Source organism: Narcine bancroftii, chromosome 2, assembly GCF_036971445.1.
Source record: "Narcine bancroftii isolate sNarBan1 chromosome 2, sNarBan1.hap1, whole genome shotgun sequence".
Lineage (NCBI taxonomy): Eukaryota > Metazoa > Chordata > Chondrichthyes > Torpediniformes > Narcinidae > Narcine > Narcine bancroftii.
Window position 1 is genome coordinate 59,856,177 of NC_091470.1, and position 27,464 is coordinate 59,883,640.

The 27,464-nt window shown below is 39.9% G+C and overlaps 1 long non-coding RNA gene across 2 annotated transcripts in view; it reads right to left on the minus strand.

Annotated features, from left to right (window-relative positions):
* The window catches only part of LOC138753610 (uncharacterized), a 32,956-nt gene extending 10,797 nt beyond the window's left edge, over positions 1-22,159 (minus strand). Inside the window, exons 1-4 of one of the 2 annotated variants that reach the window (XR_011351294.1) lie at positions 22,112-22,159; positions 21,679-21,739; positions 9,972-10,056; positions 8,466-8,549 (exon numbers count right to left, since the gene is read on the minus strand). This is a non-coding gene — a long non-coding RNA (uncharacterized lncRNA). The remainder of the gene's footprint in view (positions 1-8,465; positions 8,550-9,971; positions 10,057-21,678; positions 21,740-22,111) is intronic. The other variant, XR_011351295.1, reaches the window with a different exon arrangement.
* Positions 22,160-27,464: the final 5,305 nt, after the last annotated feature.

Here is a 27,464-nt window from a genome sequence, read left to right on the forward strand (position 1 = left end):
TATTAACACCTAGTCCTACATAACATACATGTAATGGAAACTACTTATTTTCAGAATGTTTGATAAAGATTTCAGACCATAAAGCAATATATTCAGATATATAAGATAGCATAGCAATGGATCTCGTTAGATATAAGAAATAGGCAGAAATTTAAGTGGTACAAAAGTATTTGCTTTCTATTAGAAAACTCATTATTAAGCAGAGTAAAAAGGATGCTTGAACTTAACCTATATATAAACCTTCCATAAGGCATTATTCATACATATAAAATAATTTGGCATTTAATGATTCTTGATTACTCAAATTCTTTTCAGTTTTATGGCTACTAACTGTCATTCATTCAACAGGAGTTCATGGCCTTATTTTTCGCCAGTAAGATCCCCCTGGTTCTGACAAAATGTCTGACTGACTGATCATTCTCAGTCAGTATCTATTTATGGAAAAATGTCAAATAAGAATGTTCCCACATTTGTGATTTGAACAATACCTGACATTGCAGAAACTAACAATTAACAAAAGAAAGTGAATTGTCTTTGCCTGCTTTAGAACATTAGATTCTGACACATTCATGGTGGCCTGGTTTTCCTGATTGTTAAAGGTTAGGAACATAAAAGACAAGCTATTGAGCAAAAGGTTTCTATTATTTTAACTGCTGCGATTTCATGAAAAGTTCTTTTACAAAATAAAAAAATAATTATTTTCTTTGTTCAGCTCTTAATGTCCTTTGCAGCTTGCAATAAGACATCCATTCCTTCAACATTTTGGAAAATGTTTAAAGCCGATTAAAAGTCCTATACACTCAAGCTTTGCAGCTTTATGATTTGGAATTGTTGGGTTTATGATAGTAATGAGTAGACTACATCAGTTAGATCTTTCTGAAAGATCTGTGAGACAGTTCTGTTTCAAACTGTTTCTCCAAATTCTTTATATTTCTGTATTTTAGATAGCTATTTCTTTTATTTTTAAAATATTTCTATTGAGATTAATAGATAAAACCCTATGTACATAGTCTTCTAGTTAATAGCATAAAACAGGTCATATCACGCATAAATTGTAAATCAGAAGTATACCGATAATTGTTTACTTAACTTGTCGCCTTCAAAACATCAAATTTTGTAATTAGATTGAGTTAATCCATTCCTCATAATATAACAAAATTAGTCATGAATAGAAAATAGATAAGATGCAATTAAAATTCCCTTATACAAAAAAAGGTATTTTCATCAAAATAAACCACATTTAAACCCATTATCTAATTATCTCGACTGACAAAAAGAAAAAACAAAACCCTAGACAGCTATATCAAGGCTTAAACTAAATTGCATATTAATGGTTTGAGTTTAAGTATGAAATGTCAGAACCAATTTCACAGGCCAATAAAAATATATATCTGTTTTTGATATAATCATCATAAAAATATTGTTGAACAATACATCTACAACACTTCATTCTTGATCAAATAATTTTAGTTGTGCATGGAAAATGCATCGAGACCTTTTTGGGGGGATATGTTTCCTCAGAGCTCAGAGAGTTAACCTTGAACTCTTGCTGTTTTATTGCATATTGGTCTGTGCTTCTGAACAGCAGGAACAGATTCAAGCAATTACAATCAAGTCATGGCACATACCAAGGCTTAGTGGTGTGATCATGATGCGGATACTGATGAGGCACTCATCAAACCCACATTAACCCCACACATAAACCACAATGTACCAGAAAAATGATGCATTAGCTATCTAGAATGTTCATTCTTCTGTGTTTATTGTTTTCACAAGCCTATTTTTAATTTGTGCGTATGAATCATTTCAAAAAGCAGCCAGCTTGAGTAAGTCTGCCAGGGTTAAGTTGCAGGTAATGTTTGTACTGAAGTGTCCGGTTTAAAGAATACTTGCCACTGTCACAGCAATAAAGCACAAGAAGCGACTATTATGTCTGCAAGATGGGAGGAATTCATGAAAATTTACCCCTTGCTGGTCCTGAACACTGCAACTAACACCTGAGGCTTTTAGACCCCTTCTGCCATTCTACTCTCATCAATATTTGCCCCAAGAGATTTGAAGTGCAACTGTGTATTATTTTAGCAGTTTGATTACACTAAAAATGAAAGTGCCATCTGCAGATGTCTTATATATTTGCCCTAAACCTCTTCTCGCAAAAACCAACTGACAAATGTAAATTAATTGCTTGCTGGATGACTTTTTCCCTGCCCCCCCCCCCACCAAAAAGAGTGCTGAACTACTGAAATTCTCATGATGTCCCAAGTTGTCAAGCACCTTCATTGTTATTTATCATTCATGCATATGATTGGCTGTAGGTCATTGTGGAGCTTGTTTAAGATGCTTGTGTCAAGAGAACATGTATTATTCTCTAATTATATATTAAAAAGAGTATCATTCCCTAAATTGTGGAGTTTCATTAGACATTATAAAGTAGCTAGTCGTATATAAATGATCAGTGGTTACAAATTCTGTTAGCAGATTCTGTCAAATTCTGGATGAAAAACTATTGTATATAATTTTGTTGGAGATGAATGACAATAAAATTGCTGTATTCATTTGAAAATACACAACATTTTTACCTCTTTAAAATAGAATATAATTTATAACTTCCTTATACAGACAATTGATTGTGCACAGATTTAAAAAAATAAGTTTCTACAATTCATTTTCATGAGTTGGACATGGAGTTGCACAGATTAAGTGTGGCATCATTCCTCCACTTGAATAATTTCAAGGTCAGTTGCAAATAAATAAAGCAGTGGGAGTGTGGCAAATAACAAATGTAGCTAGACAAAGTCAGGAGACAACGATTTCAGTTTGGAATGTTTGGAAAGAAACAAGAAAATTGTAGTGACAGCTACAGGTTTGAAATAGATAAAGAGCAGAATAAGATGTATGGAAAGGATAAGAAAAATTAGCTGATGAGTGAAGCCATGTGGTACTTGGTTTGTGATGAAAAATAAAACCGGTATAAATATATTTTGACTGGCTCTAATTTCTCAGGAATTAGTTTACATGTCTTGATGATGTGCAGCTTGTGCGTGATTTTCTATACCAGTTTATAGCTTAGTATCTTGTTGATCATGCCTCCTACATGCTGTGAAGCTTCACTTCCTCACTGCAAGGAATGATGACTGTCTCAAAGAGCTTTTCTTGGAGGCCATAGTTTATTTTTCTTTGATTCTTGAAAAGTGGATAGTAATTTCCTTTCTCCCCATTGGTGGGTAAATAAATCCACCCTCTGCATTTTTCTCAGTTATGAAAATCAATAAGACTTTTCATGTTATGAGAAAGTGAAAGGAGGAGTCAGCTCTTTGCTTGGGGCAGCAGAACATCATTTGCTATTTTCTATTCATGGTTTTCTAGTGAGAATGCAAAAATTTTTTGTTATAGAAGTGCTGTGTCCACATCTTTTGATGTCTGAAATAGAAGAAATGGCAGCTTTACAGCGCCAGGGATAGGGACTGTGGTTCGAATCCCGCACTGCCTGTAAGGAGTTTGTACATTCTCCCCATGTCCATGTGGGTTTTCCCCGGGGGCTTTGGTTTCCTTCCACCATTTGAAACGTACTGGGGGTGTAAGTTAATTGGATGTAAATTGGGCGGCATGGAGTTGTGGGCCGAAATGGCCCATTACTGTGCTGTATGTCTACATTTAAAGTTTAAAGAAACAAAGAGTAACCTTGTAATTTGAAGGTCAGTAGAGTAGAAAGTAATTAATGAAATCATGAGGTCTTTGTGACATTGAATGTGTATGGTGAAATAAAAAGATTTAAAAAATTAAAATAAGGAAGGAAACTTTACTTGATGTTCCTCCAGCATTATGTCCACAAGTTTATGAATTTATTCCAGCCTTTGATAGACAATGCATTAACCTTGGTTTGAAGGGTGCAGTTTGCATCCTGACCAAAGTGGTGCTCAATCTTCATATGGAAGAAAGAAGGAAATATGTTAGTGACAGTTTTGTGAGCTGTTTAGAGAATGTATCTGTCATATTTAAATGACAGGTGTGGGGAGGTGAAGGATTTGCATAGTGGTGAGAAGAATAATTTATGGATGACTCGCAACCAAAAGAAGGGGTGCAAGCAGTATGCACTCTTCCCACTTCAACCCATTTCTGGTAAGGAAACATTTGGAAATTGTTCTGACATTTGAAAATAGAGTTCAGAGGCAGAATTTTACTATCCCTGGTCTCAGGTAGTATATATTTCTTCAGACATTTAATTATATAAGATTTACATTTCAGATTATTTGATAAATTCTAGCTGATGTAAATAATAAAATTATCATTTCTTGTTTGCTTATATTTGGTTAATCGATTCCAAAATTGAGATGTAAGTATCCATTCATCTAGCATCTCTTACTGCTTGTAGATAGCATAAATGGATCAATGTTGCTTTTTATAGTTGACCTTAAACTTATCTTTGCACACAAAAAACACTATTTTTCAATTATTTAAAGTTAACAAATGCAATTAATCAAACAATGATATTCAATTTAGATCTAGTGTGCTGCTTATTGTCTACACAATTAACAAATTGTGCTGCTCTCTGGGACACAGTCCACATATTTTATCACAAGTCCTGATGCTTTCTGAAATAATATTGCAGATTTTAGCCAACAAGATGTTTTAGGTAAATACAAAATGCACAAGGGTGAAGCTGAGGTTTAATCCAGTTTCCCATTCGTGTTTAGGATAGGGGTTAATTAGATATGGCATTCACATGAAGCTGGTAAGGAACATTAGACGTGAAAGTAAATGTAGCAATTAACTCCAATTAGAATGTCCTGATCTACCCAAAGAATATAATCTGAAAATTAATCATTTTCAGAGGTACAAATAATGTGATAGCAGATTCCATATTTCTGCACATGCATTATCAAAATGCCAAAGTCTGAAGCAATTTTGAGGTCAGATTTTTCTGCTGCTAGACTCACAGTAAAGGAATTATTTAGAACCATAGAACATTGCAGAACAGAAACAGGCCTCTTTAGCCTTTCTAGTCTGTGCCAAACCAATTTTCTGCCTAGTCCCACTGACCAGCACCCAGTCCATAGCTCTCCATACCTCTCCCATCCATGTATTTGTCCAAATTTTTCTTAAATGTTAAAATTGAATCTGCATTTTATTATTTATCTTTCACCCTTTATGATTTATTCAACACCTGGGGTTCTTGAATTTTGAGAAAGTTCATGGATCCTGACAGTACTAGATTGTTTGTCAAGATGTTAAAATTGATCATGTATAGAAAAATATACTCTCAACATTGGGTTACATTGTTATAACGTGTTATATATTATGTACTATTATCACTTTAGTTATTTTAAAGTGTTTAGTTATAATTGAATTTTAACTCGAGTTAAAATTTCTTTGTAGGGGGAAATTGTGACAGAATATGTTGTGGTTTACATTGTTAATAGATATGATTTTGGGAGATAAAATGTGGCAGGTTTTTTTTTAGTGTAGTCACATACAAACACTTCAAAACAGATTTCATTTAAAATACTGGAGCTCTGCTCAAGCTAGACAGAACGGCTCTGAATACCTTTGCAAAAGCTTTGGGGAGGGCCCAAGGGACTTCACTAATGGATTGTTGTTTTGAAAAGCAACAGATGAAAGAACTCGAAGGATTAGGTTCGGAGCTGCAGTCTGTCTGAGTGGATGTTGCTGTTCAAAGAGGGTCATTTGGTTTTCCAAGCAGAGAGAATCAAACAAGTTTTTCTCTGAGTGAGAGAGTTCAGTTTAGCAGCAGCAACTGGGACTAGAACAGGACAAGCTGGCAAACTTGTGGAAAAAAAAAATTTGAAGACGGGTTATGAATGCTTAGTTCAGCCTGGTCAAAGCCCTTGTGGTCCATTCAAGAGGAGAGGACTGGTTGTCTAATTTTTCACTTGAAATAAGAGAAACAAAAATGAACTCTGGTGACTTTAAAGAAAGAGGTTATCATGTGGATAACCCTGATGGGGCAAGTTTCTTTGGCAAGACACTGTTGTGGCTGATTAAAAGGGATCAGTTTGTGTCCAGGAACAACAAACCTCTCTCTGAAAACCGACAAGAATCTTCCTGAGGTTAACCATTTACCTTTCAAACACCAAAGCCTGGTGAAATTCATAAATGTTGAATTCTGTGCACAGTATAAGAATTGCCTGCAACCAGTGAACTTGGAGGAGTGAGAAGTGTGATTGGACTGTGAATCATTTTCTGAACTTGCATACAATTACCTACATGGGGTTAAGTTAGGTTAAGTAAGTTAATAGTATTGAGTTTGAGTTTGATCCTGTTTTTGTGTTTAAAGATAATTAAAAGCAACTTTTGTTTAAGTATTCATTTGTCTTTGTGAATTTGTGTATTGCATTTAACCCAACATGAGCAGATTTTCTTGTTTAACTCAAAACAGTTAAATCCCATTATGGAGTTAAAAAAGAAAGTTTGCAGGTGCTGGGGTTGAGCACAATACAGAAATATTCTAGAGAAACTCAATAGGTCATTCAGCATCCATAAGCAGTAAAGGATAATGTAATGGGCCTGGGCCCCTCGTTAGGAATGAATGTCATTATGTAGTAGTAGAATGACTGTACATCTTGAAAGGCATCTATACGAGAATTTCTGGTTTGCCCTCTCAACTGACAAAAATCAAAAGGTTTTTGTGAGGTTGTAAAAGGTCAGATACAGTGGTTGGGACTGCTTTCCAAATTTTTTCTAGATTTGTTACTTGGACTATACTTCTGTGTGTGACATGTATCGACATGCAAAATCAACATAGCAGTCTGGAAGCTGTCTTGATTTTCCTTGTGGGACACAACCTTTGTAATTGCTACAGTGGGACTTGCCTCTGTTGTGGAAGATGGTTACAATGATCATATCCCTTGGGTTTCATCGCACACTTTTCTCTTCCAGATGTGGATGTATACCAGAAGTACTTTGCCACATTTTGTCTGTACCGGGGCCTTGCTTTATTTAAACTGTTGCATAGTGCTTCAAGGACGGTCATAATTGTAGATGGGCATCGGAACAAACAAAAGAACTACAAAAATATACTCAGTAAAATTTATATTTTATGTTTATGAAACTGAAATGGCTCAGTCATTCTGACTTGCAAATTGATGATTATCCTTTGATTGAATCTAAATTGGATACCTGACTTGTGAGAACAAAAATGTCAAAAATGCAATATAATGTCATGATATTCTAATCCCAAAAATGAGCCATAATCTACCATTTTCATAATAAATTTGAAAACTCTCATTTTGCTGAATCTAATTCAGAATCTAATTTTTAATGATCATGACATGTGAATGGCAAGCAATTTGCAATTTATATAGACAACTGGTATTTAGGCATTATTATTTTTTTTTAATTGACAGAAGGTAATAAATGAAGAAGCTTTTAAGCAAATAATAAATGCATGTAATAAACAATTTAATTTCAATATGGACAAGTTTGGAGAGTAGAGTACAAGGATGTATACTCATTTGATATTAGTATAAATGGGTAGAAGAATACAATAATCTGAGGTAAGAGAAGCAAGCTATACAGAAGTTTAATTTCTAGTGAGAGAATTGAATTGAAATGAAAGGAAATTTGACTTGAAAATCATTAATTGGAATTGATTTTCTCAAGGAGTGTTCATTAGGCCTCCACTATGCAATGTCTTTAATCAGGTTTGAACTGATTTGAAATATTGCTCACCTACAGGAGATTATGTGGGGGGAAAAGTCACGAGGAAAGACCAGAATTAAAATGGTATATTTATCAAGGAAGATTATATGCCTTGGCTCACTAGTGAAAGAAGATCAACTGCAGCATTAACCAATTGGGCCAAATAGCCTATTGACTTAATTGTAGACTCCATTGGTTCTTTGCCACTAGGTGTATGTAAACCAGTTTAAAAATGGAAAATTATAATATTAGTTCCTGGATAAATTATATTTAGAGATTCAAGAAGGGGTTATTGACATGTTGGTGTAGATGAGCAATTTCCTTTTTCAGAAACTTGTGTAGTTACTTCAGTCCCTTTGCTACAGGAGGAATTCATCATACTGTTTCTGGATGCATTAAAGTCTGTAACCAAACTTTCAATGTGTCACTACTTTGGCAGCTGTACATTTTGAAGAAGGCTTCCTTCAGCAGGTCCAGGACACCATTAGAAACCCAACTTGGATAGATTCATTTGAGGTTATTTACCGACCAACTTTCCTTGCCATCCTTCACCTTTCCCACCAAAGATATTGAACCCCTAATCCCAGTTCACAAAGCTTGCCTGAATGGTTCCCCAACTAATATACACCCACCAATGTCCTCTGGTCCAACACATGATCACCAAATTAAACCCTGGTCCCAATCACCTGAAAGATCCCAATTCCCAGACTTATCACCCACCCTGACATCCTTGCCCCTTGAATCATCAGTTGACTGTCGATTACAGGCAATTAATTCACTAAACTCACCCAAGTTTGACAACTCACCCAGTTTGACAACTGCAGGCCTTGTTATAATGAGTGTCCAACCTTTTAATTTGCACCCTACTTTCTTTTGACGTTGCCCAGGAACTAAAATCAAAACATCATGCTGTGAATTTCTACACTTATGTAACTATGTCATTTCAGTGTTTATCATCTGAAAGAGAAATATATATCTGCAGATAGGGTTTCACTAATATTAGTTGAGTTCTGCTTTATCTTCTGACTTTTCAATTCATTATTATAACTTGTTCAGCTCTTCACAGTTGTTGTATCCAGATCACAATAATGGCAAGTAAATTGTAAAGCCACCAGGTCTGTTATAACTTTTAAATGTGAAAATGAACTTGTTACTCTTTAAAACAAAATCTAAGTCCTTGGCATTAGTGCCTCATTTATTCTTAACAGCAAGGTGATAATTATGGTATGTCAAAAATGTAACAATATCAATACTAAACATAACAAAAGTGTAAAACTGGAAAGGAAATAAAGTAGGGTACATAGTATTAACAATGTGCAATAATGCATTTTTCGAAAGGACATGAACTGAGAATTTTTTAAAGAAAAAGGTGAGGGAAAAAAGGTTGCAAAAATGATCAAAAAGAAGCACTTGCAGTTTTCTCGGATGAACTGAAATCAATGCTCATGAATTTGATTTGTCGATAATGACAATCTGCTCAAGCAAGGTTTCTGGCCCTGATTAAACTACTGCACGTTTTTCAAATCCTGTGTTTAAAAAAAATCATACTCCAAGAAGCATGCCTCAGCAAACAATTCTGAAATTCCAAATTAAGAGACCCATCATGTTGACAGCTTCAAAAATCAATGCCATAGATTCTGTAACAGTTAGACTTTCAGTTCCTGTTGTTCAATACCACATTTCTGTGTTGGTACTTCGGAAGAAAAGCCAAGCACAAAAAAAAATCATGCCTTAGCATTCATTGGCTATTATCCAACAGAGCGATATTTCAACTACATTTGAAAACAGAAATCAATAACATCTGTGGCATAATAGTCAAGTTGTGCTGAAGAGCTTCTTTAATTAAGATGTGAAGCTGAGCCCCAAATAAAGGCAGCTGAAGTCTGATTACTAAGATATAGATGAGAATGAATTAGAGCATGAATGGTTTCTTTGTAATGAGCAGAGAAACCAAGAGCTGAAATGTGTGCCACAGAAAATAAAAGTGAACTTTTTCCCTGTTCCATAGCAAGTTGCAATTGATTGATAGGATAATTCTATGGGTAGCACCTATCCTTTCACCATCTCAGAAACTGGACACCCATTCTCATCAAAGCAAAGATTTGCCTGCACCTTTTCCAGCCTGGTCTGAGGCACTGCTTATAATGTGGCCTTCCCTGCATTGATGAAACCAGGTGTAAACTGGGTGAATGTTTTCCCAGCAAAATCTGAGCCATTAACTATTGCACATGAAGCATTCTCTTTAATCTCAGATTCCTTGAAAAATTGTTATTTGGTTACTGACTCTTGCCATTAGAAATATTTGCACTCACCTGTGTTTAACTATCCCAACTTTCGTTCACTCTCCATGTAGTAAATCATCTCTTCTTCGAAGACTAGTGATGCATAGAGATGGATCTAAAATCAAGGAAAAGGAAAAAACACAATTTTGGAGAAGCTTAGCTGGTCAAATGGTGTAGTTTATGTAACAAAGATAAAGATACATAATGTAGCAAAGATAAGGATACATAACCAATGATTCCAGCTTGAGCCCTTCATCAAGATAAGTCTGGTAGTCAAGAAGGCAGCTAGTCAATGATTAAAATGGTTCATTCTTTAAATTCATGGATCCCAAATTATAATTGTTTGTTTCCACTTTATCCCGCCACCAGGGATTGATACAAATGGTCCTCGTGTTTTTGATTCAGGAAATATCAAGCCGTCGTCCACAAAAGATAGGAAATAATTTGCTTAGGAAAGAATGGTACTATTTCCTTTATTTGGTTGATATTAAAATTGTTGTATATTGTACTCCTAGAATAGGAATTTGTCCATTGGGAATATAAACTAGAAATTTAAAGTGTGTGCTTTATTTGAAAACCTAGAATTTTATATTCATTGGGTCAGATCATCCAACTCACCATTTATTGATCTTTCCAACAAAATGTATGAATACAATCCCTGCCATGAATCTCCCACTCACCTTCCATGCTGAACAACATATGGAGTCTGGCAATCTACCTCAAAAACAAAGCCTTTACAACAAGGCTACGTTGGCACATGTGGAAAGCTTCATGGGTAGTCCTAGTGTGGGCTGATAATGCGATTTGCACATTGATTTATCATTTCCTATTGATAGCTACACATTTATTTTGATCTTAAACTGTTTCAAAATCTTTCTTTTAAAATTATTTTTATTGAATTTGATCAGAAAAACAAACAAAAGAACAGTAAATCCATTGCAGCGAAACTTTTGCATATTTACAAATAATAACATATGATACAGTAGCAATACTTTTTAATTCTAAATCCAATAAATGATAATAATGTACATACAATATTATAAGAGATAAGAAAGAAAAAAATTCAAACCCACAGCAATCAAGGTTAAAATTCATGTGTGTAATGTTGAATCCGAAAAAGTGGCCTCAGGGGATCCAAACAAGCATGCCCAGTAGCATTCATCATTGCACCTAGTCAAATTATGGAAGTGCTCTATAAATGGGACCATTTTATCAAAAGAAATCTTTATTTTCATGACAATATGCCTAATTTTCTCCAGATTTAAAAAGGGCATAATATCTAATCACCATTGATTATGTGTAGGTGAGAATTTATCTTTCCATTTTAACAGAATTGTTCTTATTGCTAATAAAGTGGAAAATGATCTTTGATTAGAAGATAAAATAATATTTATATCTTTAGAAAAACCAAATAGGGCAATTATTGGGCATGGATCTAAAGTGATCCTAAATATGATTGAAAAAGTTCTAAAAATGTCTCTCTGCACTGTTCGTGCTATGCGACCGTGGAGAACGACACACACACCAAAGCGTTGGAATCAAGACTGGTTTATTGCTGACATCAGAGCCCTGTCTTCGGAGTGGCAGCCTAGGATTAGCTGCCATTCCCACCAGAGTTCCCCCATCTTCCCATCATGCGGGAGGTCACCTGGGACGACAGCCGTGACACCCGCAGGTCCGCGTGGTCGCCACGTTAGTCGACAATTTTGTGGACCAGTCTCTGTGTGCAGGCCACTTCATGGCCCCTCCCCACCCTAGAACCGGCAATTGGGCCATTGTCCGTTGATTTGGGTGGTCTGCTTCTGCGGGGGAATAGTGGAGACTAGCTCATTACTGTCCAGATATGCCGGTTTCAGGCGGTCGACGGTAAAACTCTTACCACTGATGTCGAGGATAAAGATGGAGCCGTTGTCCCTGATGACCCTGTAGGGCCTCTTGTAGGCTCATTGTAGGAGTGGCCAGTGTGCACCCCTTCTCACAAATGCATACTGACAAGTCTTTAAGTGTTTAGGCTGGCAAGTTGCCGTGGGATCTCCCAGGCATTTATCAGGGGCCAGGAACTCCCCCGGAATGATTAACAGTGTGCTGTAGACCATATCTGCTGCTGAGGCATTGAAGTCTTCCTTCGTGTGGTACGAATCCCCAGAAGGACCCAAGACAGTTCATCCACCCAGTTGGGACCCTTGAACTGGGCCATCAAGGCTGCCTTGAGGTGCCTGAGAAACCAGTCCACCAACCCATTGGCCTGATGGTGATACGCCATGGAGTGGTGGAGCTGTGTCCCCAGGAAGCTAGCCAGTGCTAAATTGTGTCCCCTTGTCTGAGGTTAGGTGCTCTGGGTCCCAGAATCTGGCGCAGGTTTCTGTGGTGGTATAAACCTCCGGGACTGCCTCAGGCCACCTCATGGAGCAGTCAACCATGGTCGAGAGATAACCACCCCACTATGTCAATATTTATGTGGCTGAACCTGCACCATGCTGATTGAAAGGTCTTTGTGGGCGCTCTCACGTGAAGTTGCACTTTGGAGGACTGGCAGTTCATGTAGATTTTGGCCCACTGGCTGACAAACCTGCTAGCCATCATCTTGACAGTGGTTTGGATTGCAGGATGCGCCAAGTTGTGGATGGCAGCGAAAACCTGGCACCTCCATGCAGTCGAAACAATGGGGTGAGGGCTGCCAGTAAAGACGTCACACAGCAGTATCAAGTTACCTGGGCCGATGGGAACGTCTTCTATCCTGAGGCTGGACACGGCTCTCCTATACGTGGGGATCTCAGGGTCGTGCTCTTGCACTTTAGCGAGAGCCATGTAGTCGACCCCCTGCATCAACTGTCAGGGCAGCAGGTGCCTTCAGTCTGGGGTGAACCAGGAGAGTGGTGTTGCCCAGCACGTCTTTGGCATTCTGGAACGCCCTCAATGACTCATCATCCCAGGTAACGTCTTTTGACTTGTCCGCCATCAGTGCAAAGAGGTGGTGCGTAGTGTATGAAGCTGTGGTCCTTGCGGCTGTGTCTAGCGATGAGGATATTGTCCAAACAGATGAATGCAAATGGGAGATCCTGACCCACTGTGACCATCAGCCGCTGGAAAATTTGTGCCACGTTCTTTAGACCAAAGGGCATGCTGAGAAATTCAAACAAGTCAAAGGGGGTTATATTTACAGTCTTGGGGACATCCTGGGGTGAGCTGGGATTTGGTGGTACCCCTGGATGAGGTCCGTGCCCCATTCAGGTTGGTGGTGAAGTCTTGGATGTGGGGCACAGGATATCTGTCAGGTTGGTAGCCTTGTTGAGGCAGTGGTAGTCGCCACATTACTTCCACCCACAGCTGTTTTTGCACCATGTGGATGGGGGAGGCCCAGGGACTGTCGTAGTGCCACAAAATCCCCAGCGCTCCATTTTCTTAAACTCCTCCTTTGCTGGGCTGTGTTTTTTTGGGAAGGAATTGGCATGCCCTGGCATGGAGGAGGGGGCCTCGATCAGCATGTGGTGCTTTACCCTGTGCTTTGGCTCAGCAGCACTCAACTATGGTGCCACTATTGAGGGGAAATCTGCCAGGATGCAGCCAAATTCGTTGTCCGAAAGCGTTATAGAGTCAAGGTGGGGAGTGGGTAGCTTGGCTTCCCCCGGAGACAGAGTCTGAAAGGTTCTGGTGTGCACCAAGTGCTGTCCCTTGAGGTCTACGAGCAGGCAGTGGGCACGAAGGAAGTCAGCTCCCGGGAGTGGTTGTGCCACTGCTGCAAGGGTGAAGGTCCATGAAAAGTGGCTGTTGTCGAACTGAAGGAGAATGGTGCGGGTCCCAAAGGTCTGAATGGAGGAGCTTGTTAAATGCCCTCAGTGCTGGGCCCTGCTTGCCATTGCAGGGGGTAGGATGCTTAACTTGGCACCAGTATCGACCAGGAAATGTCTGCCCGACAAGAAGTCCCACATGTAAAGTAAGTTATCATGTGGGCGAACCACTGCAGTTAGAAATGATGGTTGGCCAGGGTGTTTCATGGAATCCCATAGAGTGGGTGGCATCAACAGGCCTGTGCACCCCATCACTGATGATAATAGCAGAACTGTCCCGGGGTATTAACTTGCCTCTCTGCTGGTCTTTGTTTTGCAGGCAGCTGTTTGTGAGCCTTAATGATGTGGTCTATGGTGGTGCTGCTGTCCTTATTCTCCCTCCGGAGAATGTCCGTCCAGGCTGCAGCCTTCCAAGGGTCGCTGAAGTCCTCATCCGTGAACAAGGGTTGGATATCCTTGGGCAGCTGCTCCAGAAAGATCTGCTCAAAGAGGAGACAAGGCTTGTGGCCCTTGGTCAAAGCGAACATCCCGCTCATTAGGGCGGACAAAGCCCTGTCCCCCAATATGTCCGCATGCAGCAATCAGGTAGCGCGCTCACATCGGGAGATCCCGAAAGTGTGGGTTAACAGCTCTTTGAGGCCTGCGTATTTGCTTTGCTGCAGAGGCTGCCATAGGAGGTCTGTGACCCTTGCCATTGTGTCTTGATCAAGAGCTCTCACGTTGTAGATGAAGCGGGAGTCGGCGGCGGCTATGTGTTGAAGCTGGAACTGAGCCTCGGCCTGCCCGAATCATAGGTGTGGCTGCGACACCCAGAACGTTGGGAGCCTCAGTGAGGCTGTGTGGATGGTCGCTGGCTCCGCCTGGTCTGTCATCTTCGGGTCTAACTGCTGGTTGGTCCAGTCGGGGTCACCAATGTAGCGTTCACGAGTGTGAAAAAGAATGACACACACACCAAAGCCTTGGAATCGAGACTGGTTTATTGATCTGGCCATCATACTTATATGGGCCCCAGGTGCTGACGTCAAGGTCCCGCATCATTGGAGCATTGGCCTAAGATTGTCTGGTGTTCCCGCCATAGTTCTCCATCTTCTAGCTGTGTGGGAGGTAACCTGGGACAACGGCCATTGTCACCCAGGTCCACACAGTCGCCGCGTTCATTGGCCATTTTGTGGGCCAGTCCACGTCTCTGTGCACAGGCTGCTACAGGTCCAATATTTTTGCAAATTAGGGCAAGTCCAAAACATATGTAACAAAGGCATTGAATATTTGTCACAAGTGAACTAATATCAGAATTATTTCGAGCAAGTTTGACTTTAGAGAAATGTACACGATGTAGCACTTTTAAATTGAATAAGTCTATGTCTAGCGCTCAATGATGAATCATCAATCAGGCCCAAATTGAAGTCCATTCTTCCTCTGAGAAAGATATTCAGATCATTCTCCCATTCAGTTTTGATTCCACTAAAGAAAAAAAATTCTTTAAGTGGAATTAAATCTGAATGGGAGAACTGTTTCAAAATCTTGTCATTTAAAATTCTGGTTGTAATAAATTTAATATTAACATATTTCAGGCTGCTTAATTCTTTGAGAACTGCATTTCTTCACTAAATTAAACAAAGAGAAACAGGATAACCCTAATGCTCACATTGTTTTCCATGCTATCCAGGCAAGTCTACCTACCCTTAGACCATGCTGCTTGCCATCGAACCCCACCCTTTTATTCCAAGATCTATTTGTAGAATAGGGTGTTGAGGCCTATCTCCAGGAGTTTGGAGTTCAATTTGTTTGGAACCATGGTCCTAATTTAAGATTGTTGCAGGGCAAATTACCTAGTAACTTTCTAATAAATTGAATTATTTTTAATTATATTTACATACTCCTAGTTGGTTGGAAATATCTTTATAAGGAGAACTAATGAAGCCGATTTTCTGCAGAATTTTATCATGTAAATGTCCACAGTTAAAGAGCAAAACTGACTTGAAGTATTAACGGAGATAGTTCATTCAGGATCTTTCCACATGTTGACTAGATCAATGTAGCAGTGAATCAACTCACACTGGTGCAGCATAGATTGGCAGCAGGGATAAGGTAACACAAGAGGTACAGAGGTACTTTACTGGTAAAGTCATGAGACTCAGGTCAACCTCCAGAGGTCTGTACCAATTCAAATTAACACAATACAGTTCAAGCAATGAACTGTATCCCATGAAACTAGTGTGATTTTATACAAACCTGTCTGATTTGCTAATACTCTTTTGAGGATTTCCTTATCTGTGTAACTCCGGATGCACAAAAATGGCAAACTATTCACTCCCTCCCCAGTTGAGCAATAATTGCTGGAATTGATAGGAAAGTCCACATCCTTTAATTAAACAAATAACTAAATCAATAACATGATATAAGCAGTCCACTAGGATACTAAACACTATGGGTAACTAAGTGTTGGACTGGCATCAGCAACCAATGAAATTGGAAGGATATCTTTAACATGAAATGCCAAATAACTAGGTTGGATAAACTGATACATATCAGATGGAAAAAATATGCTGATTAACTTATCCCAGTTCCCAAAACACACTTCGAGTGCTCCATGCTTTATACTGAAAGGATAGGTGCTATAAGCCCTGCGAGCAGGCAGGTATTGTTGTGGGTCAGAAATCCACCATGAGCATACTAACATAAACTGGGTCAGGCTGTGATTGGGAAAACTATTCCAGCGGGTTTGATTTTTCGGTGTAAATATATCATCAGTCATTAATAGTGAGTTTCGTAACAAATGTGAATTTAATGCAGAGTGTTTAGGTTTCCTGAACCTCCAGAAACTTACTAACGAGTCTGTATTAAACACATAACAAGAACCGAGGGAATGACAATCCAATATGACGATAAATAAAATCACAGCTACTGTCTTAGGTGACTGTAAACAGATTCTTTCACACAAATGGATTTGGTAGTCTTCTTAGGAAACTTTAAAAAGATCTCTGAGAAGATTCATGCTAACATTTTACACTATTGCAATAACACAAATGTTCCACACATTGTTTCTTTGATATACTGAAGTTTTTGTACCTGACCAAAATATCTACAGTGCAGCCAAAATTTGTCTATATATTAAGTCCATCTCAGAAAGCATGATTGGTACATGTTTAAAAGTGTAATTAGTTAAACTGTAACTATATTGAAATAAACATAGCGGAAAAAAACTGGACTATTGGCAGTGCTACCTATTTCTACTTCATTTAAATGACCGTCTCTTCTCCACAATTACCCTCTTCCAATGGGTCTCTCATTATTATTTGTCTAGTTAAATTTAACGGTTATCCATTATTCAGACTTACTGGTAAAAGGACTTTAAGAATATCTCCTAATTATTGTCTTGCTACATACCAAATCCAGATGTTTCTTCTTGTACACAATCAGATCATCGACATTGGCATGTGCAGATTAGCTCAATCACTGTCAAGTCTTTATCATTACACTTGTATCTTACATGGCAATAATGAACTAGGTTTATCTTTTCTTCATTAAGCCTAAACCAAGATGCAAAATCTGAATAGCAGTGGAGACTACAGAATCTGGCCATGATCCAGATTGCTGTTTGATGAAAAGGAAGCATTCAAATATTGAAACAAATTTTAATCTTTCACAAAATCAGCCTCATGCAAAGATTATTTTAAGACTCATAACAAATGTTCAGAAATTGCACTGCTCCTAATCAAAGCAGGTTACCATGCTTTATTTCTGCCAGTGCAGGTTACACGCTATATTTTCTCACAATTCTTTGGCTTGGCTTTGCGGATGAAGATTTACGGAGGGGTAAAGTCCACGTCAGCTGCAGGCTCGTTTGTGGCTGACAAGTCCGATGCGGGACAGGCAGTTTGATGATATCTATACATTTTGCATGCAGTTTTTCTTTTATCTTAGAAATGCAGAATTCATAATCAGTTCTGCTTCAAATGCCATGCACCAACTGAGCTATTCTAGTATCATCGATATCAAGGCTTCAGCCCTTGAAGGACACTCACCACTAAACTGTAAGACTATTGGTCATGTATGTGCTTCTGTATGCCAGAAACACCAGAGGAAGTTCAGAGCCAATTCTGACCTGTATTTTCCCGAGAATAAGAAATGTTGGGAGTATTCCTGAAGCAGAGGCAAGGAGAGAGAGAGCAGTCATTCGGCTTCATTTATTTGCCCTGCAGTGCAGGGAGAAATTCTATGACCTAACTAACAGCTCCGATAGCTAGAACTTAAGCTTACATATGTTGTCTCCATGCACACCAACACACAGGTACACTTGAACAAATACAATTATGTTTATGTCACTAGAACACTTGCATTTTCCCGTTTGACCTGCAGGATTAAGCATGCCACAGAAGGCACCTGTTCAACAAAGCAAAAGATTCTTTCCAATCCCAAATACTCACCAAGCTGGAGAAAAAAAACCCACCAGGATTTGATCATCGAAGTCATAAACACGTCTCCCTGCTGAAGTTAGAATATAATGGATGCAGGAAGTATGCAAGTATCACTCTGTTATATTCTGCCAAATATTCTATAACTTCTGCACTGTTGCAGGGTCATTAAATATTCAAGACTCAATTTACTGTCATGTATTAAAAAGTGTCATATTACACAAATTATCTTTTGTCTGCTCTAAGTCAGACAGATCCCCCATCGGCAGAAATTGCCTGAAATTTACAGTCAGAGAAAGAGAAGCAAAAGGGAGTCCCCTCAAGTGAGTGTCCCCTGAGTGTCCGTAGATTCGCTTCCAGCGCTCCCGCAGCCACAGAGTCCAGTCTGAACCATCAGCCACCCAAGCTCCAGATCCAAAACTTCAACACGATTAAGAACCCTTCAGTGCCCTCGTCACCCTCTCACATCCTGTCTCCAATACCTAGTACTCCTTCAGGCAGTCTTGAGTCAGTCTCCAGCAGTCTGCAGCTAGGTGTGAGTCCCCTGACCACCATCCCCATAGTCCACAGTCTACATGGGTTATTTTCCTCTAGTCACCAATAGCCCACTGCTTGCTACCTCAGCCGCACAACCTCTCACTGGTCCACCACCGTGGTCACTGTCCCATGGGTCATCTCTGCTTTTCCTTCTCAGACCAGGGTGGAGGTGGGGGGTGGTGGTCTGCCTGTTTTCTGGTTCCTTGTGCCTGACTTCCGCTTCCCTGGAGTCTGCAACCCCTCATGGCTGCTACCAATCATAGGCACAATCTTGGTGCTGCCCCGCGATCATGGGATTTTAAATAAAACCATCATCGGCTCCTTTTACAGGACGTTTAGAGCCTGTACAGAGCTGACAGCAATCGGACTGGGCAGATGGACCCCGAGGGAGCACTGTGTTTCCACTCATTGCTCTCCACTGGTCCACACCAGCGACGGATTAACCATTAAGCTGAGTAGGCTGAAGTCTAAGGGCCTGGGAGCTAAGGTGGCCACAGGCTTCAGTCTACTGACGAAAGGGTAGATGCCTGGTCTCTATTTACTGAGCCTGCACAGGTGAAGCCAGTGACTGTGGGCCAGAGTCGGTGTGCCGTTGCCAGGGTGATGTGCGCGGGGGTTTCTAGGAGCCAGTGGTGGCAGGCCAGCAGCATGAAGATTTGCAGCGCGTGTGTGATCCTTCACCTTCCCACCACCAAACTATTAGATTTTTAACATCCAATTCAGTCGGAGAGGTGTTAAAAATCTAATAGTTTGATGGGACGGTGGAGGCTTGGGGGGGCGGGAGTTGAACTGTGCCTGTAATCTCCAGTGTGCTAGATAACATAGAAGAGTTTCGGAGCCCCCCATGAGTCCCAGTGAGCACAATGTGATCCGCAGCAGGCACCAAACTACCACTTGAGGAATAGATAGTTCGGTACCTGCAGCCGGGTCATGTTGTGCTCGTTGGGACTCGTGGGAGGCTCTTAAACTCTTCCTTGTTATTCTAGCATACTGGTGTGAACAGTGCTGTGTGAATAATTCTGACGCAAAGTCCACAGACTGTAAAACAGGCTTTAACTAGCTTAAACTTGTACACACCAGTCTCAGTATCTTTGCTGGCTCCACGTGTCTAACTGTTCCTGAAGGGGCCGGCTTGAGTCTTTATACGGTCTGGTGATTTGACAGCCGGCAGATGGGACCAGCCTCGCAGGTTGCATACCTGCAGGCACAGTGGTTGCCCCCTGCAGTAGGATGGTAGGAGTGTGGCCAGTGTAGTGGTTGTATCACCACAACTGGGCTCCAAAAAGTCACTTGCTTTCCATACCAAGGGAACCACAATGGAATAAAAGGTCTGTTATTGATTCATATAGCTTGTCTTTATGATATTTTATTATGCCTGTAGTACGAGTACAGCATTATACATAGTAGTGTAGGGTAGTCATGCTCTCCACATAGTCGCTCAATCAAGGTTTTGTGCCTTGTGCTTGCAGAAGTACCGCGTTCACCCAATCAGCAGCAGGGTCTCCGGCTCCGCCAGTCCTAATGCTACCTGTCAATCAATGCTCACGTGTTTGTAAAATATGCGCATGAGTGGCCTGAGGTCTGCCTCCTGCAACACGTCTGCCTTGGCTCATGCAGCACCAGCGTTGCTCAAGGAAAAGTCAGGGAAAACTGATTCAATTAACCCTGGACTCTCTGCCATGGGAGCAGAGAAAGTGATCTCTTCAATTATACATGCTGCTTAAATTATGAATGAAGGAACAGTTTCTGTAAATTGTATTGGTCGCTGAATGGTTGAAAAGCAAGGGTATTTCGAGTCAAATTGTTGTATAATGTCCACATGATGCCATGCTTTTGCTGCCCTTGTCCTTCTATCTTCATATAATGTTGTTGTGGGTTAAAAGATCCTGCCCAAGGAGTATTTCTGAAGCCTGCAGAGGATACAAATTTACAAACTCCTATTGCTGTGAGTCAGTGGTGGAGTCGGTAAAAGGTTGTGGACTGAATGCCTCCCAACCAAGCTGATGTGTCGTGTATGTTGATCTTCTTGAGTGGCGGCAAGTTATGTGGTGAGCTACACACTGCATGATTTGTAGCTTCTGGCTCTTCTGCAGAAGACTAAGACACCTCACTTTCTAATCAATGTTAAACCCTTGTGATGTAGACATTGGGAAGTCAGTGGTCGTTAAGCAATTTACATGGTGTGGGGTGAGAGCTGAATTTCTCGGGCGGCTGATCTGGCTGTGGCTTGTACAAGCCAGAGGCGGAGTGGGGTGGGGGGGTGGGTGGAGGGTGTGTGTTGCACAGCAGACAGCTGAACAGGGACAAACTGCCCCATATGCAGAACTGCGTGAGAGCCCGGTGATGGGGTCCCCACGAGCAGCCGGCACCAAGGCACTCAACGACAGGCCCAATCCCTCCCCTCCTCATACACCCATCTCCAATGGGCTATTGCCACCTAGCCCATCAATTCTATCCTGCCATCATCAAGCACAGAGTACACATGAACACCCCAAGTATATACTCAGTGGATAAATTTTGAATATGTGAAGGGAGGGCATCACCCGGGAAGTGGTGGAGGGGTTCAAGATCAGAGGGGGCCTTACTAAAACTCAGCCTAGGGGCCTGGGTGGAGATTAATCCATCACAGGTTAATCCAGCTCCACCGTGCTGCCACTTTTTTTGCTCCTTAGCCACATGACATAGAAGGGTCAATCGCTTTCAATATTATGGAGTCTTTAACTGGGCTCTAAAAAAGTAATCTGCCAATATTATATTTCAGGGTTCCTGGTACTCTAAAGTCTTCTTTAGTAATTATCTCAAAATACAATTTAAAATAATTCATTGTATTATAAAAAGTGTACATGGTTACAGAGTGATGGATACCAAGCCTCCAGATACCTTCATTAGTACAAGGTATTATTTTAGTTAGAAAATCTAGAAGTTGTAGTAAGCGCAATAAAGCACAATAAAAAAATTTTGTATGCATGCTTTCAAAAGATCATAAAACGCCATTACCTTGTCATTTTATTCTGTACTGGTACTCCATTCAATAACACAGGTCGTTTAAAATAAACTCCTGTTGAGAAATTAACAGAAAACACACAAAGCTTGAAACTAAAATAAAAGTTATAAAAGCCCTTTAACATATAGAAATAATATAAAATGGTATTTGGATTTATCTTATTGTTGAAGTTAGAAATTTTTTGTTAAACGGTGATTGTGGTCCTGTGCAGCGAACGAAAGAAAAAAATCACATGTTTGGATTTATCTTATTGTTGAAGTTAGAAGTTTTTTGTTAAAGAGTGATTGTGCAGCGAACGAAAGAAAACACCACGTTTTGATTTATCTTATTGTTGAAGTTAGAAGTTTTTTGTTAAACAGTGATTGTTGTCTTGTGCAGCGAACAAAAGAAAAAACCACATGGAAGCTGTGAGTGAGTTGAACCAACCAACTGACTTTACTGGAACTCTCCGAGAGCTTATCAGCACCAATCCCATGATCCTTTTTGGCCTCTCCCACCAGGACCATTGTGATGTCAGCCCAGTGTGAGCCTGCACTTCCGTGATCCAGTTTGCTTGTGGATCACTGCAGGTCGCTACATGATAATAATTATGTCAATTGGAATTGAATTCAATTATTGAATGACTTTAAAAGTAAATAAAGCTTTTTTCAAATTATAATGAATTACAGGAAGGTTGTATTTGCAAGTAAATGACAAAGAACAAACATAATTCAATGTGCTAACCTAAAACATTTATTTAAAAAATGAAATTTCCCCATTGTTCCTAATTTGCAGGACTGGAATTCCCAGTAAATCAGTCAATGGATCCTACACCAGCTGCGACCAAGCAGAGGATCAGAGAAGCAATTTTACAAAATAATAGATTATTCCAACAGCACAATGCAGTGACACATTTGGTCTCTCAAATGTGTGATTGAGGTTGAGTACTGGCAGTTGCATGCAGATCTAGTGCTCACAAATAAAAAGTGTGGTTTTTTTTCACATGGTCACGAGAATCACAGAAAAAAAGTAGGCTGAAAATATCCAGAAGTAATCTGGCAACCTGAAAAAGGAAGAATTTCAGAAAGTCTGGTGTCAGATAATAGAGTTTACATTTAAGAATTATAATGTTTCAACAGTTTGGCACCCTCCTATCACTAACTTCCACCCCCACCCCCCCCCCTTCACTACCACAAAAAGCATTGCCCACATTTTAGCAGCACTACCTTCCCTCGATTACTTCCCTGAGGGGTTTGGGAGGAGAAGTGTGATAGGGAGGGTTTTGCTTCATAAACACTTACTCATCTGTACAATCTATTTCAGTTTGGTCTTCTAAATGTTCTAAATAAGGTGAACAATTCTAGAATGGAAAGTATTGAATTTATGCTCTCAGTTGTTATTGACAAGTCTTAGTCCCCATTTACCCAATCAAAATCCTAACAACTTTGAACATCTATTTAATCTCTTCCTCTTTTTCATGTGGTAAATATAATCCTTTCCTTGGTGCTCCACATGACAAATATTTCATAACTTCCAAGAGCGACATGGTCTGAAAATTATGTTATTTCTAATTGTAGCTTAACTATATCACTTTTCAATCTTTGACAGTAACTTATAAAACTTGAGTTCCGTGTGCTTTTTTACAGCCTGACAACATCCTCCATTACTTATAAAGAATTTTCGGCTACCTCTGTGCTTTAAAATATGAGAATTTATGATGTACTTTATGTATTATTCTTCAGAAATGCATTATTCACAATTTTCCATTTTGAATTTCATACAAAATCTTTCTACCCCACTATATTAGACTTCTATGCATTCCTGAAACTGTCAGCCATACATCTCACCTTTATCCAAGGTAACTTTTGTGAATCTGATACCCGAGTCTACTGGAAAATACTGAGCATTGGGAAATAATGGGGATGTTGATGGTTGATGGTTCTGGGGTTAACTTGTCATTCTGTAATTTAAGTTCAGTTAATGATCTAGATATAAAACAAAATATTCATTAGTAATGATTATTACAAACTATTGGATTATTGTAAAAAAGCTAACTGGTTCACTATCACCGTTCAGGAGAAGAAATGTGTCATCCTAACTCCCAAAATGGTTCAAATGGCCTCACAAACATTCCGTTGAAGGGCAGTTAGAGATAGGCAGTCAACACTGATCATGCAGTGATGCCCAGATAGTCAAAATTAACTAAAAATATATAGATGTATTAACATCCTTCTGGGCTTTGGCAAATACTAGAGCGCATCGGATGTCCCCCAAAGTTCCTCAATATGATTATCCAACTGCACGAAAACCAACAAGGTCGGGTCAGATACAGCAATGAGCTCTCTGAACCCTTCTCCATTAACAATGGCGTGAAGCAAGGCTGTGTTCTCGCACCAACCCTCTTTTCAATCTTCTTCAGCATGATGCTGAACCAAGCCATGAAAGACCCCAACAATGAAGACGCTGTTTACATCCGGTACCGCACGGATGGCAGTCTCTTCAATCTGAGGCGCCTGCAAGCTCACACCAAGACACAAGAGAAACTTGTCCGTGAACTACTCTTTGCAGACGATGCCGCTTTAGTTGCCCATTCAGAGCCAGCTCTTCAGCGCTTGACGTCCTGCTTTGCGGAAACTGCCAAAATGTTTGGCCTGGAAGTCAGCCTGAAGAAAACTGAGGTCCTCCATCAGCCAGCTCCCCACCATGACTACCAGCCCCCCCCACATCTCCATCGGGCACACAAAACTCAAAACGGTCAACCAGTTTACCTATCTCAGCTGCACCATTTCATCAGATGCAAGGATCGACAATGAGATACACAACAGACTCATCAAGGCAAATAGTGCCTTTGGAAGACTACACAAAAGAGTCTGGAAAAACAACCAACTGAAAAACCTCACAAAGATAAGCGTATACAGAGCCGTTGTCAAACCCACACTCCTGTTCGGCTCCGAATCATGGGTCCTCTACCGGCATCACCTACGGCTCCTAGAACGCTTCCACCAGCGTTGTCTCCGCTCCATCCTCAACATCCAGTGGAGCGCTTTCATCCCTAACGTTGAAGTACTCGAGATGGCAGAGGTCGACAGCATCGAGTCCACGCTGCTGAAGATCCAGCTGCGCTGGATGGGTCACGTCTCCAGAATGGAGGACCATCGCCTTCCCAAGATCGTGTTATATGGCGAGCTCTCCACTGGCCACCGTGACAGAGGTGCACCAAAGAAAAGGTACAAGGACTGCCTAAAGAAATCTCTTGGTGCCTGCCACATTGACCACCGCCAGTGGGCTGATATCGCCTCAAACTGTGCATCTTGGCGCCTCACAGTTTGGCGGGCAGCAACCTCCTTTGAAGAAGACCGCAGAGCCCACCTCACTGACAAAAGGCAAAGGAGGAAAAACCCAACACCCAACCCCAACCAACCAATTTTCCCCTGCAGCCGCTGCAACCGTGTCTGCCTGTCCCACATCGGACTTGTCAGCCACAAATGAGCCTGCAGCTGACGTGGACTTTTACCCCCTCCATAAATCTTCGTCCGCGAAGCCAAGCCAAAGAATCTACCATGTCCCTTAAATTCAATGTACATATTGGATATAATTCACTCAATAATCTCCTCCATGTTATATCATTTTTTAGGAGAATTAAAGTACAACTACTCAATATCTTTAGTTATTGTTCCTAATAGTTTTACAAGACTCATATGAATCATTGTACTGAACTAACCCACGGCTTTTTAAATCAATATTAATTCTATCATGTATTAGGAATTCTTGTCTTTTTTCTAGTTTCTGCATTACTATGCACCACAGCTTAGGTCTTCTAAAGGATTTTAATTTAGGTTTTTGTAGATATGTAAACAATAGATTTTGCATTTTATACAGTTAAATGTGTGAGCCCAATTTCAATGATAAAAGTACATTTACTTTTGCTGAAGTTAGGAGTTGTCTGAAGAAATTAAAAATTGTAATATCAACTAATTTATCTGTTAGTTCATGGGCATTATCCTCTTCAGAAATAAGCTTATTTTTTCAAAACAAAGCTTTTCCTCTCACATTCATTATGAATCCCTGTGATTTTCAAAGCAAGCTGAATAGTGTGAGCCTCTTGTTTAAGACCAGCTGCAGAGTCTGAAGACTGAAGAACAATCTCAAATAGAAACAAATCTTTCTATGTAAAGAACAAGACAAGATACCACACAGGATTAAAGGTCCTGCAGAAATCTTTGAGGCACATAAAGCACAGGTTTTTAGCCTCTCTTTCATAAAGACAGGATTCTGAGTAAGTCAACACATGGCTTCATTGATTCTTGACAAATGGCAGAACGGAAGGATTGATTAATCACCATTTACACAGAAGAATGGATTCTTAAGGAAAGTCTATCAAAATATCAGTAGCTGGAATAAGATGAGCTTGCTACAAAGGATGACCGCAGTCGTTAATAACAGACTAGCCTCTGCACATTAGCACAGAAAAATACAAAATAAATGCTACTGCTTTCTAAGGGCAAGAAGAGACAACCCTAATAGCAATTTAAGGGTTGCCTAATCAGGAAAGTCCCTTTAAATAAAATTAATGTTATAAAATGGTTTCTCAAAATGTGAGTAAGGAATTTATAGAGTACATAATAATACATAAAGAATAAGCATGCAGCAGAATTTTTTAAAACTTTTAATTTTATTTCAGGTGTTTAATCATTTGATATAACTCAATCAAAATTATTTTCTTTCAACATTATATTAAATAATATCTCAACAGCTCGTCCAAATCCTTTTCTAATTTGTGTTTAGCAAGTGCACCATTAATTCCCATTAATTTATTGAAGTAAACAATTGGCTTACAGCAACTTTGTACATTCTAGTCATAATCTTAATTAATACAAAAGAAGTTTCTTCATTGCTCCCCTCTACTAAACCTCCTCTTCTGTGCACTCACTTTAACTATGCAATTCTTGCTAATGAAATGGTTTTGTTTCCTAAACCCACTCATGGACTGTAATTTCCTTCTTATTTTGAAGTGACCAGAACTACAAAAATGATCTTAGCAGAAAATTCTGATATTCTTCATGGGATTAAGTTGTTATAATTGTACGGCATTTTTACAACATTTAACCATTCTTAATGTTCACATCTCAATATCTCACCAGCTTTCCCGGCCTAATCCTGAAATCTGATTTAAGCAATTTTCCCTCTTTGTCACAAGTGAACCAATTGTTTAATAAATCTACAGTTTCTTAGTCCTAGCTTTACAGTTTTCTTTTATAAATTTTGAACATGTGGTGGTACACCACCGGCCTACTGAAGGGGGCAACCTCTGTACCTGCAGGAGTGTAAGGGTAAGGGGACAGGACAACACCTGGTCGGCTGTCAATCAGTTGGTCTGAATGGATCAAGCCCCACCCAGTCGGGTGTCAATCACCCTCCGGGATATAAACCTGCGCCGGCCTCCCGAGGCCTCACTCAGAGTTGCTGCAGCCACAGCCAGCCTGGCTCTGTGGAAGTCTTTGTGGGTTTCAGTCTTTACCTTGTGTGTGTCTGATTCTGTCTAACAGCGCACCACAGAACATTCTAGGATTTTCAGGTTCACTTTATGACAAACATGCAAAACCTGTTTAGGGGCAATGTTTCTTGGGTAGAACTTGTCTGCTTACTGATATCCCAACCCGTGAACATAAACAGCACTCCTCTCATATGCTTAAAATATCTCACAGCATCATGTATTACCTCCAACTGCTTCTGCTTCAAGTCACCAAATCTAGATTTGAAGATGTATACTATTAATTTATCATCACTAGTTCAATCCTGG